The sequence below is a fragment of the Phyllobates terribilis genome, unplaced genomic scaffold (genome assembly GCF_046119375.1).
Source record: "Phyllobates terribilis strain yellow unplaced genomic scaffold, ASM4611937v1 Scaffold_12__6_contigs__length_324123572, whole genome shotgun sequence".
NCBI lineage: Eukaryota > Metazoa > Chordata > Amphibia > Anura > Dendrobatidae > Phyllobates > Phyllobates terribilis.
In genome coordinates, this window is record NW_027362772.1 from 171492255 (window position 1) to 171511238 (window position 18984).

Here is an 18984-nt window from a genome sequence, read left to right on the forward strand (position 1 = left end):
ATTTATTCGTTTTCAGCCAATATTTTGGATTTTTGAAAATTTCACTTTTTTGTGAAAATATCCACTAAATGAGGGAATAATATGTGTGAGGGTACCCCAGGAGAGTTCCAAATGTCTGTGGGTAGAATATATATCACCCCAAGGGGAAAATTGAAAAAAGTTTAAAAAACTTTTTTTTTGGACTTAGTCATTTTTCCGACGTTTATCAGACTTTCAGATTGGGCAAATGTCAGTGAGCGTTCCGATTTCAGTTCCAGAGCGATTCGCCCAATGAGTCCTTGATATTTAGTCGTTTTCAGCCAATATTTTGGATTTTTGAAAATTTCACTTTTTTGTGCAAATATCCACTAAATGAGGGAATAATATGTGTGCGGGTACCCCAGGAGAGTTCCAAATGTGTGTGGGTAGAATATATATCCCACGGGGGTAAAATTGAAAAAAGTTGAAAAACTTTTTTTTTTGGACTTAGTCATTTTTCCGGCGTTTATCAGACTTTCAGATAGGGCAAAGGTCAGTGAGCGTTCCAATTTCAGTTCCAGAGCAATTCGCCCAATGAGTCCTTGATATTTAGTCGTTTTCAGCCAATTTTCTGGATTTTTGAAAATTTCACTTTTTTGTGAAAATATCCACTAATCCACTAAATGAGGGAATAATATGTGTGAGGGTACCCCAGGAGAGTTCCAAATGTGTGTGGGTAGAATATATATCCCACGGGGGTAAAATTGAAAAAAGTTGAAAAACTTTTTTTTTTGGACTTAGTCATTTTTCCGGCGTTTATCAGACTTTCAGATAGGGGAAATGTCAGTGAGCATTCCGATTTCAGTTCCAGAGCGATTCGCCCAATGAGTCCTTGATATTTAGTCGTTTTCAGCCAATTTTCTGGATTTTTGAAAATTTCACTTTTTTGTGAAAATATCCACTAAATGAGGGAATAATATGTGTGAGGGTACCCCAGGAGAGTTCCAAATGTGTTTGGGTAGAATATATATCCCACGGGGGTAAAATTGAAAAAAGTTGAAAAACTTTTTTTTTTGGACTTAGTCATTTTTCCGGCGTTTATCAGACTTTCAGATAGGGCAAATGTCAGTGAGCGTTCCGATTTCAGTTCCAGAGCGATTCGCCCAATGAGTCCTTGATATTTAGTCGTTTTCAGCCAATATTTTGGATTTTTGAAAATTTCACTTTTTTGTGAAAATATCCACTAAATGAGGGAATAATATGTGTGAGGGTACCCCAAGAGAGTTCCAAATGTGTGTGGGTAGAATATATATCCCACGGGGGTAAAATTGAAAAAAGTTGAAAAAACTTTTTTTTTGGACTTAGTCATTTTTCCGACGTTTATCAGACTTTCAGATAGGGCAAATGTCAGTGAGCGTTCCGATTTCAGTTCCAGAGCGATTCGCCCAATGAGTTCTTGATATTTAGTCGTTTTCAGCCAATATTTTGGATTTTTGAAAATTTCACTTTTTTGTGAAAATATCCACTAAATGAGGGAATAATATGTGTGAGGGTACCCCAGGAGAGTTCGAAATGTGTGTGGGTAGAATATATATCCCACGGGGGTAAAATTGAAAAAAGTTGAAAAAAATTTTTTTTTGGTCTTAGTCATTTTTCCGATGTTTATCAGACTTTCAGATAGGGGAAATGTCAGTGAGCGTTCCGATTTCAGTTCCAGAGCGATTCGCCCAATGAGTCCTTGATATTTAGTCGTTTTCAGACAATTTTCTGTATTTTTTAAAATTTCAATTTTTTGTGAAAATATCCACTAAATGAGGGAATAATATGTGTGAGGGTACCCCAGGAGAGTTCCAAATGTGTGTGGGTAGAATATAAATCCAACGGGGGTAAAATTGAAAAAAGTTGAAAAATTTTTTTTTTGGACTTAGTCATTTTTCCGGCGTTAATCAGACTTTCAGATAGGGGTAATGTCAGTGAGCGTTCCGATTTCAGTTCCAGAGCGATTCGCCCAATGAGTCCTTGATATTTAGTCGTTTTCAGCCAATTTTCTGGATTTTTGAAAATTTCACTTTTTTGTGAAAATATCCACTAAATGAGGGAATAATATGTGTGAGGGTACCCCAGGAGAGTTCCAAATGTGTGTGGGTAGAATATATATCCCACGGGGGTAAAATTGAAAAAAGTTGAAACAACTTTTTTTTTGGACTTAGTCATTTTTCCGACGTTTATCAGACTTTCAGATAGGGGAAATGTCAGTGAGCGTTCCGATTTCAGTTCCAGAGCGATTCGCCCAATGAGTCCTTGATATTTAGTAGTTTTCAACCAATTTTCTGGATTTTTGAAAATTTCACTTTTTTGTGAAAATATCCACTAAATGAGGGAATAATATGTGTGAGGGTACCCCAGGAGAGTTCCAAATGTGTGTGGGTAGAATATATATCCCACGGGGGTAAAATTGAAAAAAGTTGAAAAAACTTTTTTTTTTGGACTTAGTCATTTTTCCGGCGTTTATCAGACTTTCAGATAGGGCAAATGTCAGTGAGCATTCCGATTTCAGCTCCAGAGCGATTCGCCCAATGAGTCCTTGATATTTATTCGTTTTCAGCCAATATTTTGGATTTTTGAAAATTTCACTTTTTTGTGAAAATATCCACTAAATGAGGGAATAATATGTGTGAGGGTACCCCAGGAGAGTTCCAAATGTCTGTGGGTAGAATATATATCCCCCGGGGGGAAAATTGAAAAAAGTTGAAAAAACTTTTTTTTTGGACTTAGTCATTTTTCCGACGTTTATCAGACTTTCAGATTGGGCAAATGTCAGTGAGCGTTCCGATTTCAGTTCCAGAGCGATTCGCCCAATGAGTCCTTGATATTTAGTCGTTTTCAGCCAATATTTTGGATTTTTGAAAATTTCACTTTTTTGTGAAAATATCCACTAAATGAGGGAATAATATGTGTGCGGGTACCCCAGAAAAGTTCCAAATGTGTGTGGGTAGAATATATATCCCACGGGGGTAAAATTGAAAAAAGTTGAAAAACTTTTTTTTGGACTTAGTAATTTTTCCGGCGTTTATCAGACTTTCAGATAGGGCAAATGTCAGTGAGCATTCCGATTTCAGCTCCAGAGCGATTCGCCCAATGAGTCCTTGATATTTATTCGTTTTCAGCCAATATTTTGGATTTTTGAAAATTTCACTTTTTTGTGAAAATATCCACTAAATGAGGGAATAATATGTGTGCGGGTACCCCAGAAAAGTTCCAAATGTGTGTGGGTAGAATATATATCCCACGGGGGTAAAATTGAAAAAAGTTGAAAAACTTTTTTTTGGACTTAGTCATTTTTCCGGCGTTTATCAGACTTTCAGATAGGGCAAATGTCAGTGAGCATTCCGATTTCAGCTCCAGAGCGATTCGCCCAATGAGTCCTTGATATTTATTCGTTTTCAGCCAATATTTTGGATTTTTGAAAATTTCACTTTTTTGTGAAAATATCCACTAAATGAGGGAATAATATGTGTGACTGTACCCCAGGAGAGTTCCAAATGTCTGTGGGTAGAATATATATCCCCCGGGGGGAAAATTGAAAAAAGTTGAAAAAACTTTTTTTTTGGACTTAGTCATTTTTCCGACGTTTATCAGACTTTCAGAAAGGGCAAATGTCAGTGAGCGTTCCGATTTCAGTTCCAGAGCGATTCGCCCAATGAGTCCTTGATATTTAGTCGTTTTCAGCCAATATTTTGGATTTTTGAAAATTTCACTTTTTTGTGAAAATATCCACTAAATGAGGGAATAATATGTGTGCGGGTACCCCAGGAGAGTTCCAAATGTGTGTGGGTAGAATATATATCCCACGGGGGTAAAATTGAAAAAAGTTGAAAAACTTTTTTTTTTGGACTTAGTCATTTTTCCGGCGTTTATCAGATTTTCAGATAGGGCAAAGGTCAGTGAGCGTTCCAATTTCAGTTCCAGAGCAATTCGCCCAATGAGTCCTTGATATTTAGTCATTTTCAGCCAATTTTCTGGATTTTTGAAAATTTCACTTTTTTGTGAAAATATCCACTAATCCACTAAATGAGGGAATAATATGTGTGAGGGTACCCCAGGAGAGTTCCAAATGTGTGTGGGTAGAATATATATCCCACGGGGGTAAAATTGAAAAAAGTTGAAAAACTTTTTTTTTTGGACTTAGTCATTTTTCCGGCGTTTATCAGACTTTCAGATAGGGGAAATGTCAGTGAGCATTCCGATTTCAGTTCCAGAGCGATTCGCCCAATGAGTCCTTGATATTTAGTCGTTTTCAGACAATTTTCTGTATTTTTTAAAATTTCAATTTTTTGTGAAAATATCCACTAAATGAGGGAATAATATGTGTGAGGGTACCCCAGGAGAGTTCCAAATGTGTGTGGGTAGAATATAAATCCAACGGGGGTAAAATTGAAAAAAGTTGAAAAATTTTTTTTTTGGACTTAGTCATTTTTCCGGCGTTAATCAGACTTTCAGATAGGGGTAATGTCAGTGAGCGTTCCGATTTCAGTTCCAGAGCGATTCGCCCAATGAGTCCTTGATATTTAGTCGTTTTCAGCCAATTTTCTGGATTTTTGAAAATTTCACTTTTTTGTGAAAATATCCACTAAATGAGGGAATAATATGTGTGAGGGTACCCCAGGAGAGTTCGAAATGTGTGTGGGTAGAATATATATCCCACGGGGGTAAAATTGAAAAAAGTTGAAAAAAATTTTTTTTTGGTCTTAGTCATTTTTCCGATGTTTATCAGACTTTCAGATAGGGGAAATGTCAGTGAGCGTTCCGATTTCAGTTCCAGAGCGATTCGCCCAATGAGTCCTTGATATTTAGTCGTTTTCAGACAATTTTCTGTATTTTTTAAAATTTCAATTTTTTGTGAAAATATCCACTAAATGAGGGAATAATATGTGTGAGGGTACCCCAGGAGAGTTCCAAATGTGTGTGGGTAGAATATAAATCCAACGGGGGTAAAATTGAAAAAAGTTGAAAAATTTTTTTTTTGGACTTAGTCATTTTTCCGGCGTTAATCAGACTTTCAGATAGGGGTAATGTCAGTGAGCGTTCCGATTTCAGTTCCAGAGCGATTCGCCCAATGAGTCCTTGATATTTAGTCGTTTTCAGCCAATTTTCTGGATTTTTGAAAATTTCACTTTTTTGTGAAAATATCCACTAAATGAGGGAATAATATGTGTGAGGGTACCCCAGGAGAGTTCCAAATGTGTGTGGGTAGAATATATATCCCACGGGGGTAAAATTGAAAAAAGTTGAAACAACTTTTTTTTTGGACTTAGTCATTTTTCCGACGTTTATCAGACTTTCAGATAGGGGAAATGTCAGTGAGCGTTCCGATTTCAGTTCCAGAGCGATTCGCCCAATGAGTCCTTGATATTTAGTAGTTTTCAACCAATTTTCTGGATTTTTGAAAATTTCACTTTTTTGTGAAAATATCCACTAAATGAGGGAATAATATGTGTGAGGGTACCCCAGGAGAGTTCCAAATGTGTGTGGGTAGAATATATATCCCACGGGGGTAAAATTGAAAAAAGTTGAAAAAACTTTTTTTTTTGGACTTAGTCATTTTTCCGGCGTTTATCAGACTTTCAGATAGGGCAAATGTCAGTGAGCATTCCGATTTCAGCTCCAGAGCGATTCGCCCAATGAGTCCTTGATATTTATTCGTTTTCAGCCAATATTTTGGATTTTTGAAAATTTCACTTTTTTGTGAAAATATCCACTAAATGAGGGAATAATATGTGTGAGGGTACCCCAGGAGAGTTCCAAATGTCTGTGGGTAGAATATATATCCCCCGGGGGGAAAATTGAAAAAAGTTGAAAAAACTTTTTTTTTGGACTTAGTCATTTTTCCGACGTTTATCAGACTTTCAGATTGGGCAAATGTCAGTGAGCGTTCCGATTTCAGTTCCAGAGCGATTCGCCCAATGAGTCCTTGATATTTAGTCGTTTTCAGCCAATATTTTGGATTTTTGAAAATTTCACTTTTTTGTGAAAATATCCACTAAATGAGGGAATAATATGTGTGCGGGTACCCCAGAAAAGTTCCAAATGTGTGTGGGTAGAATATATATCCCACGGGGGTAAAATTGAAAAAAGTTGAAAAACTTTTTTTTGGACTTAGTAATTTTTCCGGCGTTTATCAGACTTTCAGATAGGGCAAATGTCAGTGAGCATTCCGATTTCAGCTCCAGAGCGATTCGCCCAATGAGTCCTTGATATTTATTCGTTTTCAGCCAATATTTTGGATTTTTGAAAATTTCACTTTTTTGTGAAAATATCCACTAAATGAGGGAATAATATGTGTGCGGGTACCCCAGAAAAGTTCCAAATGTGTGTGGGTAGAATATATATCCCACGGGGGTAAAATTGAAAAAAGTTGAAAAACTTTTTTTTGGACTTAGTCATTTTTCCGGCGTTTATCAGACTTTCAGATAGGGCAAATGTCAGTGAGCATTCCGATTTCAGCTCCAGAGCGATTCGCCCAATGAGTCCTTGATATTTATTCGTTTTCAGCCAATATTTTGGATTTTTGAAAATTTCACTTTTTTGTGAAAATATCCACTAAATGAGGGAATAATATGTGTGACTGTACCCCAGGAGAGTTCCAAATGTCTGTGGGTAGAATATATATCCCCCGGGGGGAAAATTGAAAAAAGTTGAAAAAACTTTTTTTTTGGACTTAGTCATTTTTCCGACGTTTATCAGACTTTCAGAAAGGGCAAATGTCAGTGAGCGTTCCGATTTCAGTTCCAGAGCGATTCGCCCAATGAGTCCTTGATATTTAGTCGTTTTCAGCCAATATTTTGGATTTTTGAAAATTTCACTTTTTTGTGAAAATATCCACTAAATGAGGGAATAATATGTGTGCGGGTACCCCAGGAGAGTTCCAAATGTGTGTGGGTAGAATATATATCCCACGGGGGTAAAATTGAAAAAAGTTGAAAAACTTTTTTTTTTGGACTTAGTCATTTTTCCGGCGTTTATCAGATTTTCAGATAGGGCAAAGGTCAGTGAGCGTTCCAATTTCAGTTCCAGAGCAATTCGCCCAATGAGTCCTTGATATTTAGTCATTTTCAGCCAATTTTCTGGATTTTTGAAAATTTCACTTTTTTGTGAAAATATCCACTAATCCACTAAATGAGGGAATAATATGTGTGAGGGTACCCCAGGAGAGTTCCAAATGTGTGTGGGTAGAATATATATCCCACGGGGGTAAAATTGAAAAAAGTTGAAAAACTTTTTTTTTTGGACTTAGTCATTTTTCCGGCGTTTATCAGACTTTCAGATAGGGGAAATGTCAGTGAGCATTCCGATTTCAGTTCCAGAGCGATTCGCCCAATGAGTCCTTGATATTTAGTCGTTTTCAGACAATTTTCTGTATTTTTTAAAATTTCAATTTTTTGTGAAAATATCCACTAAATGAGGGAATAATATGTGTGAGGGTACCCCAGGAGAGTTCCAAATGTGTGTGGGTAGAATATAAATCCAACGGGGGTAAAATTGAAAAAAGTTGAAAAATTTTTTTTTTGGACTTAGTCATTTTTCCGGCGTTAATCAGACTTTCAGATAGGGGTAATGTCAGTGAGCGTTCCGATTTCAGTTCCAGAGCGATTCGCCCAATGAGTCCTTGATATTTAGTCGTTTTCAGCCAATTTTCTGGATTTTTGAAAATTTCACTTTTTTGTGAAAATATCCACTAAATGAGGGAATAATATGTGTGAGGGTACCCCAGGAGAGTTCCAAATGTGTGTGGGTAGAATATATATCCCACGGGGGTAAAATTGAAAAAAGTTGAAACAACTTTTTTTTTGGACTTAGTCATTTTTCCGACGTTTATCAGACTTTCAGATAGGGGAAATGTCAGTGAGCGTTCCGATTTCAGTTCCAGAGCGATTCGCCCAATGAGTCCTTGATATTTAGTAGTTTTCAACCAATTTTCTGGATTTTTGAAAATTTCACTTTTTTGTGAAAATATCCACTAAATGAGGGAATAATATGTGTGAGGGTACCCCAGGAGTGTTCCAAATGTGTGTGGGTAGAATATATATCCCACGGGGGTAAAATTGAAAAAAGTTGAAAAAACTTTTTTTTTTGGACTTAGTCATTTTTCCGGCGTTTATCAGACTTTCAGATAGGGCAAATGTCAGTGAGCATTCCGATTTCAGCTCCAGAGCGATTCGCCCAATGAGTCCTTGATATTTATTCGTTTTCAGCCAATATTTTGGATTTTTGAAAATTTCACTTTTTTGTGAAAATATCCACTAAATGAGGGAATAATATGTGTGAGGGTACCCCAGGAGAGTTCCAAATGTCTGTGGGTAGAATATATATCCCCCGGGGGGAAAATTGAAAAAAGTTGAAAAAACTTTTTTTTTGGACTTAGTCATTTTTCCGACGTTTATCAGACTTTCAGATTGGGCAAATGTCAGTGAGCGTTCCGATTTCAGTTCCAGAGCGATTCGCCCAATGAGTCCTTGATATTTAGTCGTTTTCAGCCAATATTTTGGATTTTTGAAAATTTCACTTTTTTGTGAAAATATCCACTAAATGAGGGAATAATATGTGTGCGGGTACCCCAGAAAAGTTCCAAATGTGTGTGGGTAGAATATATATCCCACGGGGGTAAAATTGAAAAAAGTTGAAAAACTTTTTTTTGGACTTAGTCATTTTTCCGGCGTTTATCAGACTTTCAGATAGGGCAAATGTCAGTGAGCATTCCGATTTCAGCTCCAGAGCGATTCGCCCAATGAGTCCTTGATATTTATTCGTTTTCAGCCAATATTTTGGATTTTTGAAAATTTCACTTTTTTGTGAAAATATCCACTAAATGAGGGAATAATATGTGTGCGGGTACCCCAGAAAAGTTCCAAATGTGTGTGGGTAGAATATATATCCCACGGGGGTAAAATTGAAAAAAGTTGAAAAACTTTTTTTTGGACTTAGTCATTTTTCCGGTGTTTATCAGACTTTCAGATAGGGCAAATGTCAGTGAGCATTCCGATTTCAGCTCCAGAGCGATTCGCCCAATGAGTCCTTGATATTTATTCGTTTTCAGCCAATATTTTGGATTTTTGAAAATTTCACTTTTTTGTGAAAATATCCACTAAATGAGGGAATAATATGTGTGACTGTACCCCAGGAGAGTTCCAAATGTCTGTGGGTAGAATATATATCCCCCGGGGGGAAAATTGAAAAAAGTTGAAAAAACTTTTTTTTTGGACTTAGTCATTTTTCCGACGTTTATCAGACTTTCAGAAAGGGCAAATGTCAGTGAGCGTTCCGATTTCAGTTCCAGAGCGATTCGCCCAATGAGTCCTTGATATTTAGTCGTTTTCAGCCAATATTTTGGATTTTTGAAAATTTCACTTTTTTGTGAAAATATCCACTAAATGAGGGAATAATATGTGTGCGGGTACCCCAGGAGAGTTCCAAATGTGTGTGGGTAGAATATATATCCCACGGGGGTAAAATTGAAAAAAGTTGAAAAACTTTTTTTTTTGGACTTAGTCATTTTTCCGGCGTTTATCAGATTTTCAGATAGGGCAAAGGTCAGTGAGCGTTCCAATTTCAGTTCCAGAGCAATTCGCCCAATGAGTCCTTGATATTTAGTCGTTTTCAGCCAATTTTCTGGATTTTTGAAAATTTCACTTTTTTGTGAAAATATCCACTAATCCACTAAATGAGGGAATAATATGTGTGAGGGTACCCCAGGAGAGTTCCAAATGTGTGTGGGTAGAATATATATCCCACGGGGGTAAAATTGAAAAAAGTTGAAAAACTTTTTTTTTTGGACTTAGTCATTTTTCCGGCGTTTATCAGACTTTCAGATAGGGGAAATGTCAGTGAGCATTCCGATTTCAGTTCCAGAGCGATTCGCCCAATGAGTCCTTGATATTTAGTCGTTTTCAGCCAATTTTCTGGATTTTTGAAAATTTCACTTTTTTGTGAAAATATCCACTAAATGAGGGAATAATATGTGTCAGGGTACCCCAGGAGAGTTCCAAATGTGTGTGGGTAGAATATATATCCCACGGGGGTAAAATTGAAAAAAGTTGAAAAAACTTTTTTTTTGGACTTAGTCATTTTTCCGGCGTTTATCAGACTTTCAGATAGGGCAAATGTCAGTGAGCGTTCCGATTTCAGCTCCAGAGCGATTCGCCCAATGATTCCTTCATATTTAGTCGTTTTCAGCCAATATTTTGGATTTTTGAAAATTTCACTTTTTTGTGAAAATATCCACTAAATGAGGGAATAATATGTGTGAGGGTACCCCAGGAGAGTTCCAAATGTGTGTGGGTAGAATATATATCCCCCGGGGGGAAAATTGAAAAAAGTTGAAAAAACTTTTTTTTTGGACTTAGTCATTTTTCCGGCATTTATCAGACTTTCAGATAGGGCAAATGTCAGTGAGCGTTCCGATTTCAGCTCCAGAGCGATTCGCCCAATGAGTCCTTGATATTTATTCGTTTTCAGCCAATATTTTGGATTTTTGAAAATTTCACTTTTTTGTGAAAATATCCACTAAATGAGGGAATAATATGTGTGCGGGTACCCCAGAAAAGTTCCAAATGTGTGTGGGTAGAATATATATCCCACGGGGGTAAAATTGAAAAAAGTTGAAAAACTTTTTTTTGGACTTAGTCATTTTTCCGGCGTTTATCAGACTTTCAGATAGGGCAAATGTCAGTGAGCATTCCGATTTCAGCTCCAGAGCGATTCGCCCAATGAGTCCTTGATATTTATTCGTTTTCAGCCAATATTTTGGATTTTTGAAAATTTCACTTTTTTGTGAAAATATCCACTAAATGAGGGAATAATATGTGTGACTGTACCCCAGGAGAGTTCCAAATGTCTGTGGGTAGAATATATATCCCCCGCGGGGAAAATTGAAAAAAGTTGAAAAAACTTTTTTTTTGGACTTAGTCATTTTTCCGACGTTTATCAGACTTTCAGAAAGGGCAAATGTCAGTGAGCGTTCCGATTTCAGTTCCAGAGCGATTCGCCCAATGAGTCCTTGATATTTAGTCGTTTTCAGCCAATATTTTGGATTTTTGAAAATTTCACTTTTTTGTGAAAATATCCACTAAATGAGGGAATAATATGTGTGCGGGTACCCCAGGAGAGTTCCAAATGTGTGTGGGTAGAATATATATCCCACGGGGGTAAAATTGAAAAAAGTTGAAAAACTTTTTTTTTTGGACTTAGTCATTTTTCCGGCGTTTATCAGATTTTCAGATAGGGCAAAGGTCAGTGAGCGTTCCAATTTCAGTTCCAGAGCAATTCGCCCAATGAGTCCTTGATATTTAGTCGTTTTCAGCCAATTTTCTGGATTTTTGAAAATTTCACTTTTTTGTGAAAATATCCACTAATCCACTAAATGAGGGAATAATATGTGTGAGGGTACCCCAGGAGAGTTCCAAATGTGTGTGGGTAGAATATATATCCCACGGGGGTAAAATTGAAAAAAGTTGAAAAACTTTTTTTTTTGGACTTAGTCATTTTTCCGGCGTTTATCAGACTTTCAGATAGGGGAAATGTCAGTGAGCATTCCGATTTCAGTTCCAGAGCGATTCGCCCAATGAGTCCTTGATATTTAGTCGTTTTCAGCCAATTTTCTGGATTTTTGAAAATTTCACTTTTTTGTGAAAATATCCACTAAATGAGGGAATAATATGTGTCAGGGTACCCCAGGAGAGTTCCAAATGTGTGTGGGTAGAATATATATCCCACGGGGGTAAAATTGAAAAAAGTTGAAAAAACTTTTTTTTTGGACTTAGTCATTTTTCCGACGTTTATCAGACTTTCAGATAGGGCAAATGTCAGTGAGCGTTTCGATTTCAGTTCCAGAGCGATTCGCCCAATGCATCCTTCATATATAGTCGTTTTCAGCCAATTTTCTGGATTTTTGAAAATTTCACTTTTTTGTGAAAATATCCACTAAATGAGGGAATAATATGTGTGAGGGTACCCCAGGAGAGTTCCAAATGTGTGTGGGTAGAATATATATCCCCCGGGGGGAAAATTGAAAAAAGTTGAAAAAACTTTTTTTTTGGACTTAGTCATTTTTCCGGCATTTATCAGACTTTCAGATAGGGCAAATGTCAGTGAGCGTTCCGATTTCAGCTCCAGAGCGATTCGCCCAATGAGTCCTTGATATTTAGTCGTTTTCAGCCAATATTTTGGATTTTTGAAAATTTCACTTTTTTTGTGAAAATATCCACTAAATGAGGGAATAATATGTGTGAGGGTACCCCAGGAGAGTTCCAAATGTGTGTGAGTAGAATATATATCCCACGGGGGTAAAATTGAAAAAAGTTGAAAAACTTTTTTTTTGGACTTAGTCATTTTTCCGGCGTTTATCAGACTTTCAGATAGGGCAAATGTCAGTGAGCGTTCCGATTTCAGCTCCAGAGCGATTCGCCCAATGATTCCTTCATATTTAGTCGTTTTCAGCCAATATTTTGGATTTTTGAAAATTTCACTTTTTTGTGAAAATATCCACTAAATGAGGGAATAATATGTGTGAGGGTACCCCAGGAGAGTTCCAAATGTGTGTGGGTAGAATATATATCCCATGGGGGGAAAATTGAAAAAAGTTGAAACTTTTTTTTTTTTTGGACTTAGTCATTTTTCCGGCGTTTATCAGACTTTCAGATAGGGCAAATGTCAGTGAGCGTTCCGATTTCAGTTCCAGAGCGATTCGCCCAATGAGTCCTTGATATTTAGTCGTTTTCAGCCAATATTTTGGATTTTTGAAAATTTCACTTTTTTGTGAAAATATCCACTAAATGAGGGAATAATATGTGTGAGGGTACCCCAGGAGAGTTCCAAATGTGTGTGGGTAGAATATATATCCCCCGGGGGGAAAATTGAAAAAGTTGACACATTTTTTTTTTTGGACTTAGTCATTTTTCCGGCGTTTATCAGACTTTCAGATAGGGCAAATGTCAGTGAGCGTTCCGATTTCAGTTCCAGAGCGATTCGCCCAATGAGTCCTTGATATTTAGTCGTTTTCAGCCAATATTTTGGATTTTTGAAAATTTCACTTTTTTTGTGAAAATATCCACTAAATGAGGGAATACTATGTGTGAGGGTACCCCAGGAGAGTTCCAAATGTGTGTGGGTAGAATATATATCCCCCGGGGGTAAAATTGAAAAAAGCTGAAAAACTTTTTTTTTTGGACTTAGTCATTTTTCCGGCGTTTATCAGACTTTCAGAGAGGGCAAATGTCAGTGAGTGTTCCGATTTCAGTTCCAGAGCGATTCGCCCAATGAGTCCTTGATATTTAGTCGTTTTCAGCCAATATTTTGGATTTTTGAAAATTTCACTTTTTTGTGAAAATATCCACTAAATGAGGGAATAATATGTGTGAGGGTACCCCAGGAGAGTTCCAAATGTGTGTGGGTAGAATATATATCCCACGGGGGGAAAATTGAAAAAAGTTGAAAAACTTTTTTTTTTGGACTTAGTCATTTTTCCGGTGTTCATCAGACTTTCAGATAGGTCAAATGTCAGTGAGCGTTCCGATTTCAGCTCCAGAGCGATTCGCCCAATTAGTCCTTGATATTTAGTCGTTTTCAGCCAATATTTTGGATTTTTGAAAATTTCACTTTTTTTTGAAAATATCCACTAAATGAGGGAATAATATGTGTGAGGGTACCCCAGGAGAGTTCCAAATGTGTGTGGGTAGAATATATATCCCACGGGTGGGAAATTGAAAAAAGTTGAAAAAACTTTTTTTTTGGACTTAGTCGTTTTTCCGACGCTTATCAGACTTTCAGATAGGGCAAATGTCAGTGAGCATTCCGATTTCAGTTCCAGAGCGATTCGCCCAATGAGTCCTTGATATTTAGTCGTTTTCAGCCAATATTCTGGATTTTTGAAAATTTCACTTTTTTGCGAAAATATCCACTAAATGAGGGAATAATATGTGTCAGGGTACCCCAGGAGAGTTCCAAATGTGTGTGGGTAGTATATATATCCCACGGGGGGAAAATTGAAAAAAGTTGAAACATTTCTTTTTTTGGACTTAGTAATTTTTCCGGCGTTTATCAGACTTTCAGATAGGGCAAATGTCAGTGAGCGTTCCGATTTCAGTTCCAGAGCGATTCGCCCAATGACTCCTTGATATTTAGTCGTTTTCAGCCAATATTTTGGATTTTTGAAAATTTCACTTTTTTGTGAAAATATCCACTAAATGAGGGAATGATATGCGTGAGGGTACCCCAGGAGAGTTCCAAATGTGTGCGGGTAGAATTTATATCCCACGGGGGTAAAATTGAAAAAAGTTGAAAAACTATTTTTTTTGGACTTAGTCATTTTTCCGGCGTTTATCAGACTTTCAGATAGGGTAAATGTCAGTGAGCGTTCCGATTTCAGTTCCAGAGCGATTCGCCCAATGAGTCCTTGATATTTAGTCGTTTTCAGCCAATTTTCTGGATTTTTGAAAATTTCACTTTTTTGTGAAAATATCCACTAAATGAGGGAATAATATGTGTCAGGGTACCCCAGGAGAGTTCCAAATTTGTGTGGGTAGAATATATATCCCACGGGGGTAAAATTGAAAAAAGTTGAAAAACTTTTTTTTTTGGACTTAGAAATTTTTTCGGCGTTCATCAGACTTTCAGATAGGGCAAATGTCAGTGAGCGTTCCGATTTCAGCTCCAGATCGATTCGCCCAATGAGTCCTTGATATTTAGTCGTTTTCAGCCAATATTTTGGATTTTTGAAAATTTCACTTTTTATTGAAAATATCCACTAAATGAGGTAATAATATGTGTGAGGGTACATCAGGAGAGTTCAAAATGTGTGTGGGTAGAATATATATCCCACGGGGGTAAAATTGAAAATAGTTGAAAAAATTTTTTTTTTGGACTTAGTCATTTTTCCGGCGTTCATCAGACTTTCAGATAGGGCAAATGTCAGTGAGCTTTCCGATTTCAGCTCCAGAGCGATTCGCCCAATGAGTCCTTGATATTTAGTCGTTTTCAGCCAATATTTTGGATTTTTGAAAATTTCACTTTTTTTGTGAAAATATCCACTAAATGAGGGAATAATATGTGTGAGGGTACCCCAGGAGAGTTCCAAATGTGTGTGGGTAGAATATATATCCCCCGGGGGTAAAATTGAAAAAAGCTGAAAAATTTTTTTTTTTGGACTTAGTCATTTTTCCGGCGTTTATCAGACTTTCAGAGAGGGCAAATGTCAGTGAGTGTTCCGATTTCAGTTCCAGAGCGATTCGCCCAATGAGTCCTTGATATTTAGTCGTTTTCAGCCAATATTTTGGATTTTTGAAAATTTCACTTTTTTTTGAAAATATCCACTAAATGAGGGAATAATATGTGTGAGGGTACCCCAGGAGAGTTCCAAATGTGTGTTGGTAGAATATATATCCCACGGGTGGGAAATTGAAAAAAGTTGAAAAAACTTTTTTTTTGGACTTAGTCGTTTTTCCGACGCTTATCAGACTTTCAGATAGGGCAAATGTCAGTGAGCATTCCTATTTCAGTTCCAGAGCGATTCGCCCAATGAGTCCTTGATATTTAGTCGTTTTCAGCCAATATTCTGGATTTTTGAAAATTTCACTTTTTTGCGAAAATATCCACTAAATGAGGGAATAATATGTGTCAGGGTACCCCAGGAGAGTTCCAAATGTGTGTGGGTAGAATATATATCCCACGGGGGGAAAATTGAAAAAAGTTGAAACATTTCTTTTTTTGGACTTAGTAATTTTTCCGGCGTTTATCAGACTTTCAGATAGGGCAAATGTCAGTGAGCGTTCCGATTTCAGTTCCAGAGCGATTCGCCCAATGACTCCTTGATATTTAGTCGTTTTCAGCCAATATTTTGGATTTTTGAAAATTTCACTTTTTTGTGAAAATATCCACTAAATGAGGGAATAATATGTGTGAGGGTACCCCAGGAGAGTTCCAAATGTGTGTTGGTAGAATATATATCCCACGGGTGGGAAATTGAAAAAAGTTGAAAAAACTTTTTTTTTGGACTTAGTCGTTTTTCCGACGCTTATCAGACTTTCAGATAGGGCAAATGTCAGTGAGCATTCCTATTTCAGTTCCAGAGCGATTCGCCCAATGAGTCCTTGATATTTAGTCGTTTTCAGCCAATATTCTGGATTTTTGAAAATTTCACTTTTTTGCGAAAATATCCACTAAATGAGGGAATAATATGTGTCAGGGTACCCCAGGAGAGTTCCAAATGTGTGTGGGTAGAATATATATCCCACGGGGGGAAAATTGAAAAAAGTTGAAACATTTCTTTTTTTGGACTTAGTAATTTTTCCGGCGTTTATCAGACTTTCAGATAGGGCAAATGTCAGTGAGCGTTCCGATTTCAGTTCCAGAGCGATTCGCCCAATGACTCCTTGATATTTAGTCGTTTTCAGCCAATATTTTGGATTTTTGAAAATTTCACTTTTTTGTGAAAATATCCACTAAATGAGGGAATAATATGCGTGAGGGTACCCCAGGAGAGTTCCAAATGTGTGCGGGTAGAATTTATATCCCACGGGGGTAAAATTGAAAAAAGTTGAAAAACTATTTTTTTTGGACTTAGTCATTTTTCCGGTGTTTATCAGACTTTCAGATAGGGCAAATGTCAGTGAGCGTTCCGTTTTCAGTTCCAGAGCGATTCGCCCAATGAGTCCTTGATATTTAGTCGTTTTTAGCGAATTTTCTGGATTTTTAAAAATTTCACTTTTTTGTGAAAATATCCACTAAATGAGGGAATAAAATGTGTGAGGGTACCCTAGGAGAGTTCCAAATGTGTGTGGGTAGAATATATATCCCACGGGGGTAAAACTGAAAAAAGTTGAAAAAAATTTTTTTTTAGACTTAGTCATTTTTCCGGCGTTTATCAGACTTTCAGATAGGGCAAATGTGAGTGAGCGTTCCGATTTCAGTTCCAGAGCGATTCGCCCAATGAGTCCTTGATATTTAGTCGTTTTCAGCCAATTTTCTGGATTTTTAAAAATTTCCCTTTTTTGCGAAAATTTCCACTAAATGAGGGAATAATATGTGTGAGGGTACCCCAGGAGAGTTCCAAATGTGTGTGGGTAGAATATATATCCCACGGGGGTAAAATTGAAAAAAGTTGAAAAAAATTTTTTTTTTGGACTGTCATTGTTCCGGCGTTTATCAGACTTTCAGATAGGGCAAATGTCAGTGAGCGTTCCAATTTCAGTTCCAGAGCGATACGCCCAATGAGTCCTTGATATTTAGTCGTTTTCAGCCAATTTTCTGGATTTTTAAAAATTTCACTTTTTTGTGAAAATGTCCACTAAATGAGGGAATAATATGTGTGAGGGTAGCCCAGAAGAGTTCCAAATGCGTGTGGGTAGAATATATATCCCACGGGGGTAAAATTGAAAAAAGTTGAAAAAAAATTTTTTTTTGGACTGTCATTTTTCCGGCGTTTATCAGACTTTCAGATAGGGTAAATGTCAGTGAGCGTTCCGATTTCAGTTCCAGAGCGATTCGCCCAATGAGTCCTTGATATTTAGTCGTTTTCAGCCAATTTTCTGGATTTTTGAAAATTTCACTTTTTTGTGAAAATATCCACTAAATGAGGGAATAATATGTGTCAGGGTACCCCAGGAGAGTTCCAAATTTGTGTGGGTAGAATATATATCCCACGGGGGTAAAATTGAAAAAAGTTGAAAAACTTTTTTTTTTGGACTTAGAAATTTTTTCGGCGTTCATCAGACTTTCAGATAGGGCAAATGTCAGTGAGCGTTCCGATTTCAGCTCCAGATCGATTCGCCCAATGAGTCCTTGATATTTAGTCGTTTTCAGCCAATATTTTGGATTTTTGAAAATTTCACTTTTTATTGAAAATATCCACTAAATGAGGTAATAATATGTGTGAGGGTACATCAGGAGAGTTCAAAATGTGTGTGGGTAGAATATATATCCCACGGGGGTAAAATTGAAAATAGTTGAAAAAATTTTTTTTTTGGACTTAGTCATTTTTCCGGCGTTCATCAGACTTTCAGATAGGGCAAATGTCAGTGAGCTTTCCGATTTCAGCTCCAGAGCGATTCGCCCAATGAGTCCTTGATATTTAGTCGTTTTCAGCCAATATTTTGGATTTTTGAAAATTTCACTTTTTTTGTGAAAATATCCACTAAATGAGGGAATAATATGTGTGAGGGTACCCCAGGAGAGTTCCAAATGTGTGTGGGTAGAATATATATCCCCCGGGGGTAAAATTGAAAAAAGCTGAAAAATTTTTTTTTTTGGACTTAGTCATTTTTCCGGCGTTTATCAGACTTTCAGAGAGGGCAAATGTCAGTGAGTGTTCCGATTTCAGTTCCAGAGCGATTCGCCCAATGAGTCCTTGATATTTAGTCGTTTTCAGCCAATATTTTGGATTTTTGAAAATTTCACTTTTTTTTGAAAATATCCACTAAATGAGGGAATAATATGTGTGAGGGTACCCCAGGAGAGTTCCAAATGTGTGTTGGTAGAATATATATCCCACGGGTGGGAAATTGAAAAAAGTTGAAAAAACTTTTTTTTTGGACTTAGTCGTTTTTCCGACGCTTATCAGACTTTCAGATAGGGCAAATGTCAGTGAGCATTCCTATTTCAGTTCCAGAGCGATTCGCCCAATGAGTCCTTGATATTTAGTCGTTTTCAGCCAATATTCTGGATTTTTGAAAATTTCACTTTTTTGCGAAAATATCCACTAAATGAGGGAATAATATGTGTCAGGGTACCCCAGGAGAGTTCCAAATGTGTGTGGGTAGAATATATATCCCACGGGGGGAAAATTGAAAAAAGTTGAAACATTTCTTTTTTTGGACTTAGTAATTTTTCCGGCGTTTATCAGACTTTCAGATAGGGCAAATGTCAGTGAGCGTTCCGATTTCAGTTCCAGAGCGATTCGCCCAATGACTCCTTGATATTTAGTCGTTTTCAGCCAATATTTTGGATTTTTGAAAATTTCACTTTTTTGTGAAAATATCC